This window comes from Ranitomeya variabilis, chromosome 1 (assembly GCF_051348905.1).
Source record: "Ranitomeya variabilis isolate aRanVar5 chromosome 1, aRanVar5.hap1, whole genome shotgun sequence".
NCBI lineage: Eukaryota > Metazoa > Chordata > Amphibia > Anura > Dendrobatidae > Ranitomeya > Ranitomeya variabilis.
Window position 1 is genome coordinate 631,239,109 of NC_135232.1, and position 24,314 is coordinate 631,263,422.

Sequence of the window (24,314 nt, forward strand, 5' to 3'; positions counted from 1 at the left end):
TAGGGTTTCAGGTAGAATTGGGGAGTTTCCACTGTTCAGGCACATCAGGGGCTCTCCAAACGCGACATGGCGTCCGATCTCAATTCCAGCCAATTCTGCGTTGAAAAAGTAAAACAGTGCTCCTTCCCTTCCGAGCTCTCCCGTGCGTCCAAAAAGGGGTTTACCCCAACATATGGGTTATCAGCGTACTCGGGACAAATTGAACAACAACTTCTGGGGTCCAAGTTCTCTTGTTATCCTTGGGAAAATAATAATTTGGGGGGCTAAAAATCATTTTTGTGGGAAAAAAATATGTTTTATTTTCACGGCTCTGCGTTGTAAACTGTAGTGAAACACTTGGGGGTTCAAAGTTCTCACAACACATCTAGATAAGTTCCTTGGGAGGTCTAGTTTCCAATATGGGGTCACTTGTGGGGGGTTTGTACTGTTTGGGTACATCAGGGGCTCTGCAAATGCAACGTGACGCCTGCAGACCAATCCATTTAAGTCTGCATTCCAAATGGCGCTCCTTCCCTTCCGAGCTCTGTCATGTGCCCAAACAGTGGTTACCCCCCACATAGGGGGTATCAGCGTACTCAGGACAAATTGGACAACAACTTGTAGGGTCCAATTTATTCTGTTACCCTTGTAAAAATACAAAGCTGGGGGCTAAAAAATCATTTTTGTGAAAAAAAAAAGAATTTTTATTTTCACGGCTTTGCGTTACAAACTGTAGTGAAACACTTGGGGGTTCAAAGTTCTCACAACACATCTAGATAAGTTCCTTGGGAGGTCTAGTTTCCAATATGGGGTCACTTGTGGGGGGTTTTTACTGTTTGGGTACATCAGGGGCTCTGCAAATGCAACGTGACGCCTGCAGACCAATCCATTTAAGTCTGCATTCCAAATGGCGCTCCTTCCCTTCCGAGCTCTGTCATGTGCCCAAACAGTGGTTACCCCCCACATAGGGGGTATCAGCGTACTCAGGACAAATTGGACAACAACTTGTAGGGTCCAATTTATTCTGTTACCCTTGTAAAAATACAAAGCTGGGGGCTAAAAAATCATTTTTGTGAAAAAAAAAAGAATTTTTATTTTCACGGCTTTGCGTTACAAACTGTAGTGAAACACTTGGGGGTTCAAAGTTCTCACAACACATCTAGATAAGTTCCTTGGGAGGTCTAGTTTCCAATATGGGGTCACTTGTGGGGGGTTTTTACTGTTTGGGTACATCAGGGGCTCTGCAAATGCAACGTGACGCCTGCAGACCAATCCATTTAAGTCTGCATTCCAAATGGCGCTCCTTCCCTTCCGAGCTCTGTCATGCGCCCAAACAGTGGTTACCCTCCATATATGGGGTATCAGCGTACTCAGGACAAATTGGACAACAACTTTTGGGGTCCAGTTTATTCTGTTACTCTTGTAAAAATACAAAAGCTGGGGGCTAAAAAATCATTTTTGTGAAAAAAAAAAAGAATTTTTATTTTCACGGCTCTGCGTTATAATCTGTAGTGAAACACTTGGTGGTGCAAAGCTCTCAAAACACATCTAGATAAGTTCCTTAGGGGGTCTAATTTCCAAAATGGTGTCATTTGTGGGGGGTTTCAATGTTTAGGCACATCAGGGGCTCTCCAAACGCAACATGGCGTCCCATCTCAATTCCAGTCAATTTTGCATTGAAAAGTCAAATGGCGCTCCTTCCCTTCCAAGCTCTGCCATGCGCCCAAACAGTGGTTTACCCCAACATATGGGGTATCTGCGTACTCAGGACAAATTGCACAACATTTTTTGGGGACCAATTTCTTCTCTTACCCTTGGGAAAATAAAAAATTGGGGGCGAAAAGATCATTTTTGTGAAAAAATATGATTTTTTATTTTTACGGCTCTGCATTATAAACTTCTGTGAAGCACTTGGTGGGTCAAAGTGCTCACCACACATCTAGATAAGTTCCTTAGGGGGTCTACTTTCCAAAATGGTGTCACTTGTAGGGGGTTTCAATGTTTAGGCACATCAGGGGCTCTCCAAACGCAACATGGCGTCCCATCTCAATTCCAGTCAATTTTGCATTGAAAAGTCAAATGGCGCTCCTTCACTTCCGAGCTCTGCCATGCGCCCAAACAGTGGTTTACCCCAACATATGGGGTATCTGCGTACTCAGGACAAATTGCACAACATTTTTTGGGGACCAATTTCTTCTCTTACCCTTGGGAAAATAAAAAATTGGGGGCGAAAAAATCATTTTTGTGAAAAAATATGATTTTTTATTTTTACGGCTCTGCATTATAAACTTCTGTGAAGCACTTGGTGGGTCAAAGTGCTCACCACACATCTAGATAAGTTCCTTAGGGGGTCTACTTTCCAAAATGGTGTCACTTGTAGGGGGTTTCAATGTTTAGGCACATCAGGGGCTCTCCAAACGCAACATGGCGTCCCATCTCAATTCCAGTCAATTTTGCATTGAAAAGTCAAATGGCGCTCCTTCCCTTCCAAGCTCTGCCATGCGCCCAAACAGTGGTTTACCCCAACATATGGGGTATCTGCGTACTCAGGACAAATTGCACAACATATTTTGGGGACCAATTTCTTCTCTTACCCTTGGGAAAATAAAAAATTGGGGGCGAAAAGATCATTTTTGTGAAAAAATATGATTTTTTATTTTTACGGCTCTGCATTATAAACTTCTGTGAAGCACTTGGTGGGTCAAAGTGCTCACCACACATCTAGATAAGTTCCTTAGGGGGTCTACTTTCCAAAATGGTGTCACTTGTAGGGGGTTTCAATGTTTAGGCACATCAGGGGCTCTCCAAACGCAACATGGCGTCCCATCTCAATTCCAGTCAATTTTGCATTGAAAAGTCAAATGGCGCTCCTTCCCTTCTGAGCTCTGCCCTGCGCCCAAACAATGGTTTACACCCACATATGGGGTATCAGCGTACTCAGGACAAATTGTACAACAACTTTTGCAGTCTATTTTCTCCTGTTACCCTTGGTAAAATAAAACAAATTGGAGCTGAAATAAATTTTGTGTGAAAAAAAATTAAATGTTCATTTTTATTTAAACATTCCAAAAATTCCTGTGAAACACCTGAAGGGTTAATAAACTTCTTGAGTGTGGTTTTGAGCACCTTGAGGGGTGCAGTTTTTAGAATGGTGTCACACTTGGGTATTTTCTATCATACAGACCCCTCAAAATGACTTCAAATGAGATGTGGTCCCTAAAAAAAAATGGTGTTGTAAAAATGAGAAATTTCTGGTCAACTTTTAACCCTTATAACTCCCTAACAAAAAAAAATTTTGGTTCCAAAATTGTGCTGATGTAAAGTATACATGTGGGAAATGTTACTTATTAAGTATTTTGCGTGACATATGTCTGTGATTTAAGGGCATAAAAATTCAAAGTTGGAAAATTGCAAAATTTTCAAAATTTTCGCCAAATTTCCGTTTTTTTCACAAATAAACGCAAGTTATATCGAAGAAATTTTACCACTATCATGAAGTACAATATGTCACGAGAAAACAATGTCAGAATCGCCAAGATCCGTTGAAGCGTTCCAGAGTTATAACCTCCTAAAGGGACAGTGGTCAGAATTGTAAAAATTGGCCCGGTCATTAACGTGCAAACCACCCTTGGGGGTGAAGGGGTTAAACATTCCAAAAATTCCTGCGAAACACCTGAAGGGTTAATAAACTTCTTGAATGTGGTTTTGAGCACCTTGAGAGGTGCAGTTTTTAGAATGGTGTCACACTTGGTTATTTTCTATCATACAGACCCTTCAAAATGACTTCAAATGAGATGTGGTCCTTAAAAAAAATGGTGTTGTAAAAATGAGAAATTGGTGGTCAATTTTAACCCTTATAACTTCCTAACAAAAAAATAATTTGGTTCCAAAATTGTGCTGGTGTAAAGTAGACATGTGGGAAATGTTACTTATTAAGTATTTTGTGTGACATATCTCTGTGATTTAATTGCATAAAAATTCAAAGTTGGAAAATTGCAAAATTTTCAAAATTTTCGACAAATTTCCATTTTTTTCATAAATAAACACAGGTAATATCAAAGAAATGTTACCACTATCATGAAGTACAATATGTCTGGAGAAAACATTGTCAGAATCACCAGGGTCCGTTGAAGTGTTCCAGAGTTATAACCTCAAAAAGGGACAGTGGTCAGAATTGTAAAAATTGGCCTGGTCATTAACGTGAAAACCACCCTTGGGGGTAAAGGGACATTATGTGATGTAGACAATCATGTTTGAAATTCTGGATTTTGGAGATTTTTTTTTTCATCTTTAAAAAAATAAAAAAATATGGTTTCTCCATCTAAAAATTCAGGAAGCACACTTTCTGTGACACACAAGTATTGGTTTCACTGTTTTGGTAACAAAATTAGCACTGAGGGGTTTAACCCCGTTCTGCCATCAGACGTACTATTCCGTCCATGTGACCCAGGCCCTATTTCCCATGGACAGAATAGTACGTTATACGTGATCAGCCACACTCACGGGGGGAGCGGTGCCGATCATGGCCCGGGTGTCAGCTGATTATCACAGCTGACATCCGGCACTATGTGCCAGGAGCGGTCACGGACCACTCCCAGCACTTTAATCCCCGAAACACTGCGATCTTGTTCCATCGGCATAGGGAAGCATCGTGCAGGAAGGGGGCTCCCTGCGTGCTTCCCTGAGACCCTCAGAACAACGCGATGTGATCGTGTTGTTGAGAGGGTCTCCTACCTCCTCCTCCCTGCAGGCCCCGGATCCAAGATGGCCGCGGGGGTCCTTCCGGGTCCTTACGGGAGGTGGCTAAAAGCAGGCTCCGGCAAGCCTGCAGCACTGCCTGTCAGATCAGCAATCTGAAAATATATAGTGATGTCCCACCGTGGGACTAATTAAAAATGCAGAAAAAAAATCATGTGTAAAAATATTTTTTAAAGATTCCTAAATAAAGAAAAAAAAAATAAATAAATATTGTTCCAATAAATGAATTTCTTTGAGTAATAAAACAAACAAAAACCAATAAAAAGTACACATATTTAGTATCGCCGCGTCCGTAACGACCCGATCTATAAAACTGTCCCACTAGTTAACCCCTTCAGTGAACACCGTAAAAAAATAAATAAAAAACTAGGCAAAAAACAATGCTTTATCATTATACCAGCGAACAAAAAGTGGAATAAAACGCGATCAAAAAGATGATATAAATAAACATGGTACCACTGAAAACATCATCTTGGCTTGCAAAAAACAAGCTGCCATACAGCGTCATCAGCGAAAAAATGTAAAAAGTTATAGCCCTCAGAATAAAGCGATGCAAAAACACTTATTTTTTATATAAAATAGTTTTGATTGTATAAAAGCGCCAAAACATAAAAAAAGATATAATTGAGGTATCGCTGTAATTGTACTAACCCAAAGAATAAAACTGCTTTATCAATTTTACCACACACGGAATGGTATAAACGCCCCACCCAAAAGAAATTCATGAATTGCTGGTTTTTATTCATTCAGCCTTCCAAAAATCAGAATAAAAAGCGATAAAAAAAGTCATGTGCCTGAAAATGGTACCAATAAAAACATCAACTCGTCCCGTAAAAAACAAGACCTCACATGACTCTGTCGACGAAAATATGGAAAAATTATAACTCTTAAAATGTGGTGATGCAAAAACTATTTTTTGCAAAAAACATGGTATAAATAGTAAATCAAATCCCCCTTCATCACCCCTTTAGTTAGGGAAAAATAATAAAATTTAAAAAATGTATTTATTTCTATGGAGCTAAAGTTAGGGTTAGGGTTGGGGCTAAACTTAAGGTTAGGGTTGGGGCTAAACTTAGGGTTGGGGCTAAGGTTAGGGTTGAGATGGGGTTAGGGTTTGGATTATGTTTACGGTAGGCATTACGGTTGGGATTAGGGTTAGGGGTGTGTCAGGGTTAGGGGTGTCGTTAGGGTTGGGATTAGGTTTAGGGGTGTGTTGGGATTAGAGGTGTGCTGGGGTTAGAGGTGTGTTGAGGTTAGAGGTGTGGTTGGGGTTATGGTTAGGATTAGGGGTGTGTTGAGGTTAGGGACGTGTTCGGGTTAGGGGTAAGGCTAGGGTTATGGTTAGGGTTGGGATTAGGGTTAGGTGTGTGTTGGGGTTAGGGTTGGAGTTAGAATTGGGAAATTTCCACTGTTTAGGCACATCAGGGGTTCTCCAAACGCGACATGGCGTCCGATCTCAATTACAGCAAATTCTGCATTGAAAAAGTAAAACAGTGCTCCTTCCCTTCCCAGCTCTGCCATGCGCCCAAACAGTGGGTTACCCCCACATATGGGGTATCAGCGTACTCAGGACAAATTGGACAACAACTTTTGTGGTCCAATTTCTCCTTTTACCCTTGGGAAAATACAAAACTGGGGGCTAAAATTAATTTTTGTGGAAATAAAAAGATTATTTATTTTCACTGCTCTCCATTATAAACTGTAGTGAAACACTTGGGGGTTCAAAATTCTCATAGCACATCTAGATAAGTCCCTTGGGGGGTCTAGTTTCCAATATGTGGTCACTTATTGGGGGTTTCTACTGTTTAGGTACATCAGGGGCTCTGGAAACGCAATGTGACGCCTGCAGACCATTCCATCTAAGTCTGCATTCCAAACGGCGCTCCTTCCCTTCTGAGTTCTGCCATGCACCCAAACGATGGTTCCCCCCATATGAGGGGTGTGTTGGTGGGATATGTTATTTGGGTATCATTTTGTGTATATTTATATTTTACTGATTTTCATGGTGTTCTCTTGTAGGATGAGTTATTTGCCTATTGATGAATTGCTGTTATTTGCCAACTGATATCAGCCCCCATAGTCCTGTACTGTTATCTCTCCACAGGGTCAGTGAATAATGTTTGTTTGCTAATATGCTAATGATGTATTGAACTAGCTTGTTGAAACAATGAGCCCCTGTGACCCAACCCTTCTAACCTGTGAATGAGGAGAGGGACTTGTAAATATCAGGGAGGTGACACACAGTCAGTCCTGTGTGGAGTGATGATGTGAAGACAGCATGTCAGAGAGAAGGGGAAGCATATGGACCATTTTTTATCCTCTGCTGGATTATTGGACTCTCATCTCCTTGGACATTTATCCTGTTACTGAACTGCATTCGTATTCTGGACTATCTTATCCTTTGTGTGGTGGATTGTATATGGACCTTTCGTATTTTTGCCTAAATAAAGGTCTTGGGATTGTTCACTCTTTGCTGGCTCTGTTGATTGTGTGATACCGGAGAAGGACCCCGTGACAAGGGGTATCAGCGTACTCAGGGCAAATTGGACAACAACTTTTGTGGTCCAATTTCTCCTGGTACCCTTGGGAAAATAAAAATTTGGAGGCTAAAAAAATCATTTTGTGGGAAAAAATGATTTTTTTATTTTCACGGATCTGCGTTATAAACTGTAGTATACCACTTGGGGGCTCAAAGTTCTCACAACACATCTAGATTCATTCCTTGGGGGGTCTAGTTTCCAATATGGGGTCCCTTATGGGGGGTTTCTACTGTTTAGGTACATCAGGGGCTCTGCAAACGCAATGTGATGCCCGCAGAGCATTCCATCTAAGTCTGCATTCTAAACGGCGCTCCTTCCCTTCCGGGCTCTGCCATGCGCCCAAATGGTGGTTCCCCCTCACATATGGGGTATCAGCGTACTCAGGATAAATTGTACAACACCTTTTTTGTTCCAATTTATCCTGTTACCCTTGGGAAAATACAAAACTGGAGGCTAATAATTATTTTGGGGAAAAAAACATTTCTTATTTTCAAGGCTCTGTGTTATAAACTGTAGTGAAACATTTAGGGGTTCAAAGGTCTCATAACACATCTAGATAAGGTCCTTGGGGGTCTAGTTTCCAATATCGTGTCATTTATGGGGGGTTTACACTGTTTAGGCACATCAGGGCTCTCCAAATGTGACATGGCGTCCTATCTCAATTCCAGTCAATTTTGCATTGAAAAGTCAAACGGCGCTCCTTCCTTTCCGAGCTCTACCATGCGCCCAAACAGTGGTTTACCCCACATATGGGGTATCGGCATAATCAGGACAAATTGCACAACAACTTTTGTGGTCCAATTTCTCATGTTACACTTGGGAAAATAAAAAAATTAGGGGCAAAAATATCATTTTTGTGAAAAAATATGATTTTTTATTTTTATGGCTCTACGTTATAAACTTCTGTGAAGCACTTGGGGGTTCAAAGTGCTCACCACACATCTAGATAAGTTCCTTATGGAGTCTACTTTCCAAAATGGTGTCACTTGTTGGGGGTTTCCACTGTTTAGGCAAATCAGGGGCTCTCCAATTGCGACATGGCGTCCTATCTCAATTCCAGCCAATTTTGAATTGAAAAGTCAAACGGCGCTCCTTCCCTTCCAAGCTCTGCCATGTGCCAAAACAGTGGTTTACCCCCAAATATTTGGTATTTACGTACTCAGGACAAAATATACAACAACTATTGGGGTCCAATTTCTCCTGTTACCCTTGGTAAAATAAAACAAATTGGATCTGAATTAAATTGTTTGTGAAAAAAAGTTAAATGTTCATTTTTTTTAAACATTCCAAAAATTCCTGTGAAGCACCTGAAGGGTTAATAAACTTTTTGCATGTGGTTTTGAGCACCGTGAGGGGTACAATTTTTAGAATGGTGTCACTTTTGGGCATTTTCTATCGTGTAGACCCCTCAAAGTGACTTCAAATGTGATGTGGTCCCTAAAAAAAAATGGTGTTGTAAAAATGAGAAATTGCTGGTCATCTTTTAACCCTTATAACTTCCTAACAAAAAAAGTTTTGGTTCCAAAATCGTGCTGATGTAAAGAAAACATGTGGGAAATCTTATTTATTAAGTATTTTATGTGGCATGTCTCTGTGATTTATGGGTATGAAAATTCAAAGTTGGAAAATTGCAAAATTTTCATTTTTTTTTTTCACAAATTAACGCAGGTAATATTAAACAAATGTTACCACTATCATAAAGTACAATATGTCACGAGAATACATTGTCAGAATCATCAGGATCCGCAGAAGCGTTCCAGAATTATAACCTCATAAAGAGACAGTGGTCAAAATTTTAAAAATTGGCCTGGTCATTAACGTGCAAACCACCCTTGGGGGTAAAGGGGTTAATAATGACCCTTCCTGTTTGCAGTGCATAATAAATAAAAAAGCCTGTTATTAAGGTGCCGTTATTAAAGTATATAATAAATCTATCATTTCAAAGTCACACAGTCTAATCACAGAGTGTTTGAAATTACAGGGACCTGCAAATTTTATGAAATTCAACCCAAAGTCAGTTCTGACCAGATCGATCCAATTGTCTGGGGAGAGGGATATAAGCCACTACTAGACCTATCTGGCAGCTGCTTATCTTCCAATAAAACTTACTATTGTTTCTGGTCTGATAGTGGGGACATTGCCAAAACAAGCTTGCAGTATATATATATACAGTGGGGCAAAAAAGTATTTAGTCATTCAGCAATAGTGCAAGTTCCACCACTTAAAAAGATGAGAGGCGTCTGTAATTTACATCATAGGTAGCCCTCAACTATGGGAGACAAACTGAGAAAAAAAAATCCAGAAAATCACATTGTCTGTTTTTTTATCATTTTATTTGCATATTATGGTGGAAAATAAGTATTTGGTCAGAAACAAACAATCAAGATTTCTGGCTCTCACAGACCTGTAACTTCTTCTTTAAGAGTCTCCTCTTTCCTCCACTCATTACCTGTAGTAATGGCACCTGTTTAAACTTGTTATCAGTATAAAAAGACACCTGTGCACACCCTCAAACAGTCTGACTCCAAACTCCACTATGGTGAAGACCAAAGAGCTGTCAAAGGACACCAGAAACAAAATTGTAGCCCTGCACCAGGCTGGGAAGACTGAATCTGCAATAGCCAACCAGCTTGGAGTGAAGAAATCAACAGTGGGAGCAATAATTAGAAAATGGAAGACATTCAAGACCACTGATAATCTCCCTCGATCTGGGGCTCCACGCAAAATCCCACCCCGTGGGGTCAGAATGGTCACAAGAACGGTGAGCAAAAATCCCAGAACCACGCGGGGGGACCTAGTGAATGAACTACAGAGAGCTGGGACCAATGTTACAAGGCCTACCATAAGTAACACACTACGCCACCATGGACTCAGATCCTGCAGTGCCAGACGTGTCCCACTGCTTAAGCCAGTACATGTCCGGGCCCGTCTGAAGTTTGCTAGAGAGCATTTGGATGATCCAGAGGAGTTTTGGGAGAATGTCCTATGGTCTGATGAAACCAAACTGGAACTGTTTGGTAGAAACACAACTTGTCGTGTTTGGAGGAAAAAGAATACTGAGTTGCATCCATCAAACACCATACCTACTGTAAAGCATGGTGGTGGAAACATCATGCTTTGGTGCTGTTTCTCTGCAAAGGGGCCAGGACGACTGATCCGGGTACATGAAAGAATGAATGGGGCCATGTATCGTGAGATTTTGAGTGCAAACCTCCTTCCATCAGCAAGGGCATTGAAGATGAAACGTGGCTGGGTCTTTCAACATGACAATGATCCAAAGCACACCGCCAGGGCAACGAAGGAGTGGCTTCGTAAGAAGCATTTCAAGGTCCTGGAGTGGCCTAGCCAGTCTCCAGATCTCAACCCTATAGAAAACCTTTGGAGGGAGTTGAAAGTCCGTGTTGCCAAGCGAAAAGCCAAAAACATCACTGCTCTAGAGGAGATCTGCATGGAGGAATGGGCCAACATACCAACAACAGTGTGTGGCAACCTTGTGAAGACTTACAGAAAACGTTTGACCTCTGTCATTGCCAACAAAGGATATATTACAAAGTATTGAGATGAAATTTTGTTTCTGACCAAATACTTATTTTCCACCATAATATGCAAATAAAATGATAAAAAAACAGACAATGTGATTTTCTGGATTTTTTTTTTCTCAGTTTGTCTCCCATAGTTGAGGTCTACCTATGATGTAAATTACAGACGCCTCTCATCTTTTTAAGTGGTGAAACTTGCACTATTGCTGAATGACTAAATACTTTTTTGCCCCACTGTATATATATATGTATTACTCTTTTCTGTTGCTCTGCTACAAAGGTAGATGCACAAAATGTATAACAATATACACTCACCGGCCACTTTATTAGGTACACCATGCTAGTAACGGGTTGGACCCCCTTTTGCCTTCAGAACTGCCTCAATTCTTCGTGGCATAGATTCAACAAGGTGCTGGAAGCATTCCTCAGAGATTTTGGTCCATATTGACATGATGGCATCACACAGTTGCCGCAGATTTGTCGGCTGCACATCCCAAAGATGCTCCATACAAGGCAGGATGGATCCATGCTTTCATGTTGTTTACGCCAAATTCTGACCCTACCATCCGAATGTCGCAGCAGAAATCGAGACTCATCAGACCAAGCAACGTTTTTCCAATCTTCTACTGTCCAATTTCGATGAGCTTGTACAAATTGTAGCCTCAGTTTCCTGTTCTTAGCTGAAAGGAGTGGTACCCGGTGTGGTCTTCTGCTGCTGTAGCCCATCTGCCTCAAAGTTCGACGCACTGTGCGATCAGAGATGCTCTTAGGCCTACCTTGGTTGTAACGGGTGGCGATTTGAGTCACTGTTGCCTTTCTATCAGCTCGAACCAGTCTGCCCATTCTCCTCTGACCTGTGGCATCAACAAGGCATTTCCGCCCACAGAACTGCCGCTCACTGGATTTTTTTTCTTTTTCGGACCATTCTCTGTAAACCCTAGAGATGGTTGTGCGTGAAAATCCCAGTAGATCAGCAGTTTCTGAAATACTCAGACCAGCCCTTCTGGCACCAACAACCATGCCACGTTCAAAGGCACTCAAATCACCTTTCTTCCCCATACTGATGCTCGGTTTGAACTGCAGGAGATTGTCTTGACCATGTCTACATGCCTAAATGCACTGAGTTGCCGCCATGTGATTGGCTTATTAGAAACTAAGTGTTAACAAGAAGTTGGACAGGTGTACCTAATAAAGTGGCCAGTGAGTGTATAATTCAACAGTATTATATGTATTTCTGTGAACAGGCTCAGGGCAGGTGAAACAGATTATCACGAGAACTAGAGAACTTTGGTCATAAAACATGAAGCGCTGGTTTTCAGATGTGATCACTAGAAAAGAATTAATGAAAAAAAACCTTCAGGACAAATACTATTCCTAAGTATAGCTCTGGCAACTAAAGCGATCTTTCTTCAGATATTCTCTGGGCGACCTGAAACTGCCCTTGATAACACAGGTCCGCAGATCTTACTTAAACTAAAGAGCACCAAGTGTACAATTAATCATAGCTCCTCTAGTGAGTGATATAAACTGGTCCTGGCTCTGTAATTGACATTCCACGAAACCTCAGTTTCTCCCTAGGGAACTTGTTTGGGGACGTGGTGCATAAAGTTAGTACCAGCTGCCTCTCCTGCCATCCAGGATCAAGTAGGCAAGCTGTTAGTTGTGGAAAGACTGAAAGTCCTGGCTGATTTGTGCTAGGAAGAGATAGAAAGACGCAGCTTATTTTTCCCATATCATGTGTCTTTCCTCTTTCACAATTACCATGTATGAAGACAAGAGATGAGTGAGTATCAAGTGAGAACTGAGGATATGACAGAAATACAGCCTGAAACTAAAATGACCTCCTGGTTATTACACCCAACAATAATCAGGAAAGAAAAATGAGGGCAAGGTAGTCATCAGAGATATGTTTTGAAGTTTAATACAGGAAGGGTTTACAGCTTCATGACACATTGACGACACTCTTGTATCTGGTATTATCCTTCCTTGCTGCACTATATCTAGTTTAATGTAACACATGACTGCAGCTGTTTGGTGTGAGAGTGTTTCTAGGGCATCTCTATAAAATACGATTCTCTGCTGCTGGTCATGTATTTTGCCATAAAGAATTTTCCATATTCCCTTTAATTCAAGTCTGTCACCATAACAGGTTAAAAAGCAGCAGTGGTCCAGGTAATCTTTTTCTTTTCAATATAGTTAATTGCATTTGTAATACTTTAAAATAGGGCATGTGGAATATGGAATAGACATGTCTGTATTATGAGACATTGAAGGAGTTGTAAAGCATTACAAAAAACATTTTCCTGAAGCTTTGCCACATCTGTTCAGAGGTTGTATAATGTATTGCGGCTCCAACCCAATACCAGAAACCAACCATGGACATATGGTGTGCTGTTTATAGAGAAAGTAACCATGTTTTTCTTATCCTATACAACTAGACATAAATTCAATGGAAATTCGAGTATCATTTTATAAAATCAGCAGGTGCCGACAATTGTCAACAATTTGTAAATTAATTCGAGCAAATCGCCCCCTCCTTAAAAAAAAAAATGACCGCCATCTTTGTACACCTTGCAGAAGTTTGTATCAGTCACAGAAACTTGACATGACCTCAGGCATCAATTTACCCATGATGGTTTAAAGCTATTTTAAAGCTATCAAATCACAAGGTACAGCACAGCCAATCAGTATTGACTATTAAAAGCCTGTATAAAAGCCTAAGCTGGGAATGTTGCAGCCATTTTAGGATGGTGAGACAACATCAGAGCTCATAGCTGCGTAAGGATAGATAGGAAGAGAAATCCCTTAAGCTTTGGACAAATAATCAAGACAGTAGTGTGCTGTACAACAGCAGCAGTGAAGATCAGAGAAATAGACTGGAAATAAATACACAGGTAGAAGGGAGAAAGAGAAGATGTGCAAGCAGCAGTGTCAGACTCTTAACTCATTGACTGCCGATGTCATTATTTCCCCCAATCAACGACTATCTGCTGAAGACATTACAGAGACGCTAAGCGAATGTCACTAGAATGCTAATATTGTTCATATAATACTGTATTATTTTGAATCATTGAGGTATGTATATATCAGTAGCCAGCGCTGAAAGAATAAGCTCAGCTACTAATATATAAGTGGGCAGTGGCCAATGTGTTAATCAGTGATCTGATGTATGTGGCATAAGTCGTGCATTTGAAATACAAATACACATTTTACTTTCTTCATCCTTAGGGAACTAGAAGGCAGAAGCGAGTGAGCACAATAGTTTTTACAGACAAAATCTCTTGCCTCAGACACAGCAGAATAATGTTACTATAAATGCTGGCACCAGGAATTTGAATAATTATTCTACACATGATGGTATCTCTGATCACAAATGACCAAAAGAGATAATTTTTTGACTGTTTTCATAAAAAAAAGAAAAGTCTCAGTGTTTTGTGTTGTTAAATGGGCTGTTGGTTATTACTGTGGTACCATCCATTTCTATGGCAACATCACTTAGACATTACTTAGGCTGTGTTTGTGTTAAAAGGATTGAAATGGGCTAGGCTGAGTCATAGGAGACATCAGAGTGTGGTAATCATCTTTTTAGGGCAATTGCAGTACCTTAGACTTGTAGTGAATTGTTTTGCTGAACATCAATTTTTTTTGAAAAATTTGATGAACTTGTAGAATTTGAAATTCAAAGGATTGGGTCACCTTTATTTATTACTTTTTTAATTCAATATTTAGTTTTATTTAATTTTTTACATTACACATAAAAACATATATGGTTTTATGGTGTCTTTGTTTTGCTTGGTGTGTCTCTGATTTTACATAAGATAAAAAGAAAAAGTATGTATTATTATTATTATTATTATTATTTATTATTATAGCGCCATTTATTCCATGGCGCTTTACATGTGAGTAGGGGTATACATAATAAAAACAAGTACAGTAATCTTAAACAATGCAAGTCACCAACTAGTACAGTAGGAGAGAGGACCCTGCCCGCGAAGGCTCACAATCTACAAGGGATGGGTGAGAATACAATAGGCGAGGGTATAGCTGGTCATCCAGTGGTTTGGTGGATCGGTGGTTACTGCAGGTTGTAGGCTTGTCGGAAGAGGTAGGTCTTCAGGTTCTTTTTTAAGGTTTCCACGGTAGGCGAGAGTCTAATATGTTGTGGTAGAGAGTTCCAGAGTAGGGGGGATGCCCAGGAGAAATCTTGTATGCGATTGTGGGAAGAGGAGATAAGAGGGGAGTAGAGAAGGAGATCTTGTGAGGATCGGAGATTGTGTGCAGGCAAGTACCGGGAGACAAGGTCACAGATGCATGGAGGACACAGGTTGTGGATGGCTTTGTATGCCATGGTTAGGGTTTTGAACTGGAGTCTTTAGGTAATGGGGAGCCAGTGCAGGGATTGACAGAGGGGATGAAAAAATATTGCTTCATGAAGAATATGTGACTTCTATATGAAAGAAATATTGCTTTAAAAGAATATATGGTCTCTTAGCAGTACTCGGAAGCAGCACATGTAGTATCTACATCCTGCAGTACAGACTAGAAGTGACTCTATACCACTGTACAGTATCTGCATTACATATAGAGGACTGCATGACTATTTAGCTAATCTTATGGCATGTTCCCAGAGGGCGTACACACAGCAGATTATTCATTAGGATTTTCTGTGCTCAGAATATGCCCTGTATTATAGAGCCAGCATTTTTGATGATATTTCATCAAACCTCATTCACACACTACAGAGAAAATCTACAGCGCAAACTGGCCACAGCCGCAAATTTCCAACATGCCATATACATTATTGCTATGAATTTCGCCCCAGCTTTCACCATTTGTATGCAAGGCTGGGGCAAATTTGTAATATTTTTGCAATTAAATCCTTTGGAAAATACAATCTGTGTAAACATACCCTAAAGGTGCTTTCAATCTTAGCTTGATGTGATTCATAGCAGTATCCAAAGAGTGAGGAAGGAATCTGCTGTACATTGCTGTTCCACACTGCATTATTTCTTATTTCTTATTTGCTGTTTTTTCTAGCACTAACCTCATAATCACAGTTCTGCGATACGTGTCTGCTAAATTTATAGTGATGAGCAGAAAACATGAATCTCTTAATAACCCAACCTAGAATTCCATTATCATTCAAAGTAATGTACCCTCTAAGGCTAATTACAAACACAAGTAATTAAGCTATGTGCCTGAATAAAGCCTAAATTGGTAAGTAAATGTATGAAGACACACACATACATGGAAGTGTTGGCACCCTTGAAATTGTTCTAGAAAATGAAGTATTTCTCCCAGAAAATTTCACATTGCATATGTTTTGTTATACACATGTTTATTTCCTTTGTGTGTATTGGAACAACACAAAAAAACACCAAAAAAAGGCAAATTAGAGATTTGATTTCTCACAAAACATGTAGCGTAAGCGTCACTGCCTTATGCATTCATCCCCCGACAGAGACGCCAGCTTACTCCCCACCGTGGTCTCCGTCTCGTTCTGTTTCCTCCTTCCGAGTTAGTGGCTGCCTGAGGTGTACGCACTGCGTGCAGATCCCCGGGCACTGTGCTTAAAGCATGCATGCACATGCTTCTGGAGCTCCCTCTAGGACCATGGGGTACTCGGGCTGGGTCCTGTGGTACTTAAAGGGGTGGTCACGAAAGTGGTGACCCAGTCCAAGGTCCTGGGCATCCAACAAAAATGATGAAGGGAAGAGGACAATAAAGTCTATTGGGGACAATTCGTGATGCCACCTTTGGTATTCGGCTAGGATGGCTGACGCTGCTTAAAGGGACCGCTGGGGCAGATGATAACGCAGCGAGGATGATTCTGCTCCTCACAGGTGGAGCGGTGCCCCAGGGCTACCAGTGCAGTTGGTAAGGGATGATAGAGAGTGGGGTGCAGGACTGAGGGTGCAGGAAATAATTGGAGGACACAGGGATTGCAGTTTCCTTTACCTTTTACTGGTGAATTGCAGGTGCAGTCCGGGGCACAGGTTACAGGTGTTGATGGGGTCCGGGAAACCTGGAGGTAACTTGGGATCCAGCTAGCCAGGTGGGTTCGGAGGCCTTTCTTCTGTGCTGAATTCTCTGTCCCTTGCTGCCTGAAGCTTTACACAAGTTCCTCTCAGTGTCTGTTACTCCTAACCCGTATGGTTGACAGCATGAGCCTTTCATGGGCACTGTCTTCTCAGTGGCAGCCCCAGGCTCCTGACTTGCTGTGGTGCTTCCAGGTGTTAGATGGGCCAGGAGACCTGCAATCTCCTGCCCTCAAGTTCTAGATGCTGGGCCTTTTGTACCCATTCAACCACGGACCCCGGTGTCCAGTTTCCTGTGCTCAATCCTCAGTTACAGCTCCTCTTCCAGTCTCTCTCCTCACATGCTTCCTCTCCCTTCACTGTCTCACACAGACTGCTTCTAACTCCTCCTCCAGGCCAGAACTTTTAGAGAAGCTACCCTAAGACCAGGTTTAGAGCTCTCCCTTCTGGCCTGGAGTCAGGAAAGTCTTGTATGCCTCTGTTACCTGTTAAGGGAATCCCTTATCGCTTCCAGGCATGGCATCACCCTCCCTGGGAGGCAGACAATACCACTGTGGTGCCGGACTCCTGTGGTGCCATACTTCCCCTCTCTTAAAGGGGCTGCATGCATTTCCCTAAAGTGTCTTCAGCCAATAGCTGGAAGACACTTACTATTTCAGGCACCTCTATGATGGAGGAGGTGTCTGAGCAACGTTGTTTGTATGTTCTAACATGCTTGCTAGTTCTCAGGTCCCAGTACTCATATCCTGTATACCAGTCATTGCCGTCAGCCTGCTTGTCTATCAACTGTGCCTGCCTTCCTGCCTATTTCCCGTGCCCATCTGTCTATCAGCCGTGTTGGCCTGCCTGCCCATAAGCATGCCCACCTGCACTTGCCTACCAGGATATCTATTGTGTGTGCCAGTATCAGCCTGTGTGTAAGTCGTGCCAGCCACTGTACCTGTTACAACTCTGCTGTAGGGTGAACTGGGACCAGGGGCCCCATCCCTGTCCCTAGTGCTAGGGGACGCCCTTGCTCGCCCTGTTCCCCAGGTTACTTCTGAAGGTGAAGATGCCTTGGTCACATTCCTTGCCTTACAGTGGGGCAAACAAGTATTTAGTCAGTCAGCAATAGTGCAAGTTCCAACACTTAAAAAGATGAGAGGCGTCTGTAATTTACATCATAGGTAGACCTCAACTATGGGAGACAAACTGAGAAAAAAAAATCCAGAAAATCACATTGTCTGTTTTTTTAACATTTTATTTGCATATTATGGTGGAAAATAAGTATTTGGTCAGAAACAAACAATCAAGATTTCTGGCTCTCACAGACCTGTAACTTCTTCTTTAAGAGTCTCCTCTTTCCTCCACTCATTACCTGTAGTAATGGCACCTGTTTAAACTTGTTATCAGTATAAAAAGACACCTGTGCACACCCTCAAACAGTCTGACTCCAAACTCCACTATGGTGAAGACCAAAGAGCTGTCAAAGGACACCAGAAACAAAATTGTAGCCCTGCACCAGGCTGGGAAGACTGAATCTGCAATAGCCAACCAGCTTGGAGTGAAGAAATCAACAGTGGGAGCAATAATTAGAAAATGGAAGACATTCAAGACCACTGATAATCTCCCTCGATCTGGGGCTCCACGCAAAATCCCACCCCGTGGGGTCAGAATGATCACAAGAACGGTGAGCAAAAATCCCAGAACCACGCGGGGGGACCTAGTGAATGAACTGCAGAGAGCTGGGACCAATGTAACAAGGCCTACCATAAGTAACACACTACGCCACCATGGACTCAGATCCTGCAGTGCCAGACGTGTCCCACTGCTTAAGCCAGTACATGTCCGGACCCGTCTGAAGTTTGCTAGAGAACATTTGGATGATCCAGAGGAGTTTTGGGAGAATGTCCTATGGTCTGATGAAACCAAACTGGAACTGTTTGGTAGAAACACAACTTGTCGTGTTTGGAGGAAAAAGAATACTGAGTTGCATCCATCAAACACCATACCTACTGTAAAGCATGGTGGTGGAAACATCATGCTTTGGGGCTGTTTCTCTGCAAAGGGGCCAGGACGAGTGATCCGGGTACATGAAAGAATGAATGGGGCCATGTATCGTGAGATTTTGAGTGCAAACCTCCTTCCATCAGCAAGGGCACTGAAGATGAAACGTGGCTGGGTCTTTCAACATGACAATGATCCAAAGCACACCGCCAGGGCAACGAAGGAGTGGCTTCGTAAGAAGCATTTCAAGGTCCTGGAGTGGCCTAGCCAGTCTCAAGATCTCAACCCTATAGAAAACCTTTGGAGGGAGTTGAAAGTCCGTGTTGCCAAGCGAAAAGCCAAAAACATCACTGCTCTAGAGGAGATCTGCATGGAGGAATGGGCCAACATACCAACAACAGTGTGTGGCAACCTTGTGAAGACTTACAGAAAACGTTTGACCTCTGTCATTGCCAACAAAGGATATATTACAAAGTATTGAGATGAAATTTTGTTTCTGACCAAATACTTATTTTCCACCATAATATGCAAATAAAATGATAAAAAAACAGACAATGTGATTTTCTGGATTTTTTTTTCTCAGTTTGTCTCCCATAGTTGAGGTCTACCTATGATGTAAATTACAGACGCCTCTCATCTTTTTAAGTGGTGGAACTTGCACTATTGCTGAATGACTAAATACTTTTTTGCCCCACTGTATCTCCTGAATCAGCCCTCCATCTGTTCCCTTTCTCCACCTAGGGAAGAGGGGAGTAGCAGTGCACTGTATTACTTGCTTTTTGTTACATTTCTTTGATATTTAACACTCCAAAATGCGTTAAAAAAGTTAGTTTTCTTGATTAAATTATTAATACTCATGCATAGAGTATTACATGCTTTGTGGTACATTTCAATGTTATATAACACTCCAATAAAGCGTTGAAAATGTTTTCTGGATTCAATTACTCATCCATAGAATATTTGGTGGTTTATAAAACTCCTAAAATGCATTGGAAAATAGCTATGGATTCATTTAGTTATTCATAGAGTATTAGATTCTTTCTAGATTCAGTGAATCACCCATTGAGTATTATGTGCTTTGCGTTACATTTCGGTGTTATATAACACTCCAAAAAAGTGGTGAAAAATGTTTCCGTATTAAATTACTCATCCATAGAGTATTACGTACTTTCTGTTACATTTCTGTGGTGTATACTGTAACATTGCAAAAAAGCATAGAATTTTTTTTCTTTATTCAATTAGTCATCCATAGAGATTTATAAGCTTTTTGTTAAATTTTGGTGCTATATAACACTCCAAAAAGTGTTGAAATAATAATAGTAATAATAATAATAATTAAAAATCACTTGAAGTGGAGATGGGGGTCAATACTATAGCTTGGGACCCTCATCACATCTCATTCAACCAGCAGGAAGTAGAGGCAAAACACTTGCCTCGAAGGCTGCAAGAGCTGATGGCTGGAACAGTGTCATGTTCCTCAAAATGAAAGGTGCAACATCGCTGGTATGCGATGAGTGTGATCCAAGATGGAAGGAGCAAAATGAACTCTTTTTGAGAAATGAATAGGCCTGGGAAAGGCTCCTCAAGGTGGCTTGAGACAGGGCTGCCACTCCCTAAAGATCGGACTGTCTTTTGGGGTTCCCCAACTCTATGTGGGGGCAGGCGAAAGTGCAGTGGAAGCAGGTGTAGGCAGTCTCCCCCAGTCTCCCGAAGGAGGAGAAGAAAAATCCGACACTTGCGGTAATTGTTACATTATGGTGATATCTAAAACAAAAAAAAGTACAAAATTTTCTTCTGGATTCAATTATTCATCCATACAGTTTATCGTGCTTTGTGTGAGATTACGGTGGGTTATTATTTTTAAAAACTGCTTGACCTGGTAGAGTTCAAAATTTTTTTTTGCCATAAATACTTTATCACCTGGTTTCTGTCAAAATTTGTTGCTTTGTACCAGCACATGTCCAGAAACATCACCCGTGTCCTTACTGGTATTGTCCACTTAACGACCGACACGTGGACAAGTGTTTGTGGCCAGGGATGTTACATTTCCCTGATGGCACACTGGGTAAACATTGTAGAGGCCGAGGCCAAGTCCAACCCTGGATTGGCACATGTGCTGCCGATGCTGAGGAATGGATTTCTTGCTCTACTTCTATCAGGGTTTCATACACCACCTACACCAAGTCGATGCTCCTCCTCATCCTCCATCTCAGATGTGCTCTCTGAGAGCGCGTCGACTACATCAGCAGAAAGCGGCAAGCTCTGCAGCAATGCTTCAGTGAAGCGGCAATAGGCTCTGCTGAAGCTAATTTGTCAAGGAGACAAACGGCACAAAGCTGCAGAGTTAATGAAAGGATTAACAGAATCAGACAGATCTGTGGCTCTCACCACTGAACCTCCAACCATGGATGTGTGTAATAATGGTGGTGGCGTTTTAGCTTGGCAAGCTCACACTCATACCATGCGTGGCCCATGTGCTCAACTTTGTAGTTCAGCAGCTTCAGAAAACCTACCCATATTTGCCAGAGCTAATGTTTAAGATACACCGCGTCAGTACCCATTTCTGTAAATCAACTACAGCTGCCGCTGTTCTGACATTGCTGCAACAGTGCATGCAAGTGCCAGCTCACCATATGATGTGCTACGTGACCACACTTTGGAACTCCACGCTGCACGTGCTAGCAAGGCTCTGTGAGCAGCAGAGGCCAGTTGTGGAAAACCAGCGTCCAACACGCCCATTGGTATTCTGGTCAACCTCCGTACATAACAACTGAAGAGTGGGCATGGATTTCTGCACATTTGTGCAGATCTCCAAGACTTTGAGGACTCCACAAAGATGGTAAGCAGCGATGACGGAATAATCAGGGCAACGATCCTTCGTCTTTGTCCGCTTAAACAGTCGCTGATGACAATTAAACATGAAGCTTTGCATGCAGAAAAGTGGAGATGGAGGAAGACATGAGACAGAGAGATACTACCCAGCCCAGCCTCATCTCATCTGCTCAGCACGAATTGGGTAACAATGAGGAGGTGGAGGCTGAGGAGGAGGAACAGTAGCTTGCAGAGTCTAGTATCCACACAACTTTTGTTCCGTATGTCCTACATGGATGGCCTGAGGAGGAAGAGATGAAGGAGGGGGAGGAGATGGTAAGTAGTCATTGTGGAGACAGGGAAGTGTTAGCTGTAAGGACCATGGCACATACAGGTGCTTCTCACAAAATTTACTTTTTGATGATATTCTAATTTTGTGAGAAACAGCTGTATGTTTGTACCTGTACTGCTGCCTTTCCCTTGTTCCTCATGTTACATTAATCTTGTTCAAGAAAGAGAACTAGTTGTTCACCCTGCTAAACCCATACTACAAGGAGAAATTGCATCTTCGTGAGGTGGAGAGGTCCACTAAAATGGTGCTATAGAAGTAGGTCATTGAGGACAATATGTTGAAAAAATTCCCATCAGATAATGCTAGCAGCAGGTGGCAAGCTTCCTTGCCCAACGATGGAGGAGATGTGAGGGAGACACACAGCATGTACCGCAGATTCAGGGGTACACTGTCAAAGGCCTAGGACAATTTCTTCACACCCTCCCAGGGTCTAGGCCCTGGTGACCAGGTATTTTTGAAAGGATGAAAATGTTTTCAAAAATGGCCAAGCAATACCTGGTCGACACAACCAGTGTACTCGCTAATTCCTCAGAGATCTTTAGCTAGTGGGCTTCAAAATTGGGCAGGTGGCCAGTGCTGACCCTCTATGCCTTGGAGGTGTTGTGCTGCCCTGCCGCTAGCGTCTTGTTTTTTGCCACTGGGGCATTCAAAACAGACAGCCTCTTTTGCCTGTCAACAGAAAGTGCTGACAGGTTCACTCTGATAAAAATGAGCAAAGTTTGGATTAGCCCAAACTTTTTCATACCAACAGATGACAGCAGCACATAAAGTGTTTTTAATCTTCAATATTTGAATGAGGCCCGCTTGTTGTTGCCCACAAGGGCCTATGGATGACTGGATGACCCTAGTTATAATTTTTTTCAGGCTTTGCACTTTTTTAATATTTTAATGAGGCCAGAATGTTGTTGCCTTCCAGGGTCTATGGATGACTGTATTACGCTTCTTATCATTTTTAATGATGATATTACACTTTGTGAAGAGCCTTCATAAGTGTAGAAGTGCCACAACTACACTTTTGTAATTTTTTTGAGGCATTTCAGTTGTTGCTTTCAAATGTGTGTGTATGGATGGATGACCATGCTTTTTTGATAGGCTTTGCACTGCATGCAGAGCTTGTATGAGTTTAGAAGAACCACAACTACACTTTGCTCACAAAATTTGAATGAAGTACTACAGTTGGTGCCTTCAAGGGTGTATGGATGTCCTTGCTTGAAATGTTTGACAGGCTTTACAATGTGTGCAGAGCTTTTATGAGTTTGAGTACCACTACATGACAATTTGAACAGAATGTGTATGAGGCCCTCTTTTATCCCTAATACAGGGTGCCATGAGTCCCCTTTCCATCATATTTTTGATCATTTTTGCTTCCTTCATAAAGTACACTGACATTTCCAATGTTTTAATAAAAAAATAAAAAATTTAATTTTGGTTTACTTAATTTGTTTTCTTCAACCCTTTTTAAATTTTGCCTTATATACAAGTCATGTACCCAGGAAAGAATGTTTAAAATTTGTTTTCCTATAAACTCCAATTTCACGGTGATTTTAAAAGTTTTATTGTCAGTCCTTATAGTGAAGTAAAAGTGTGAGAGAGTTGTTCTCTGCAGTGATCTGGGAGTCAGAGATGCTTCCAGGGGTCTTCCCCATGCTGTTTTGCTTTCATTCAGCACTTTTTCCATCCATTTCAACATTTTTTATGCGCCACATACCTCCTTGTACGGTCTTCTTGAAAAATTCTCAGGTTTCCTATTGATTCCTATTGATTCCCTTTATACTCGCTACTCGAGATGAGCATCCGAGTATTTTAGAGCTCTCTCATCTCTCGTCCCTACCCTTCCAGGATTTTAATGCAAGTACCCGATTCCCAGGTTTAAATTGTCTCATTAAAGCTGAACGAATTGGATTTTTCCTCTTGGGCCTTAAGGAAGTGCTCTTTTACCTGTCCCTTCACTTTGTTCACATGAAACAACAAATCATTATGCTTGGCCCCTTGTGGAAACTGACTTTACATTTTTCCAACTACCTTTCACTGTTAAGTCTCTGAGCTGGGCAGTTGTCAGTTTTCCTGGGACTCCAATAGATCAAGAATATTGGCTTCAGGGGATGCTTCCTCATCTTTTACATCACTGTTTACATCATGTGACTTTGTTACTATAGCCAACTATTGGTGGCATACAGGACTCCTAGGTGCTATAGCTTTAGTCCACAATTTTCAGAACAAAGACAAATCTTGATTGATAACAATAGCATTCAACAAATCATTGACCAATAAAAGTTGAGTAGACATGGATGCTCAGGAAGTTCTCCATGGC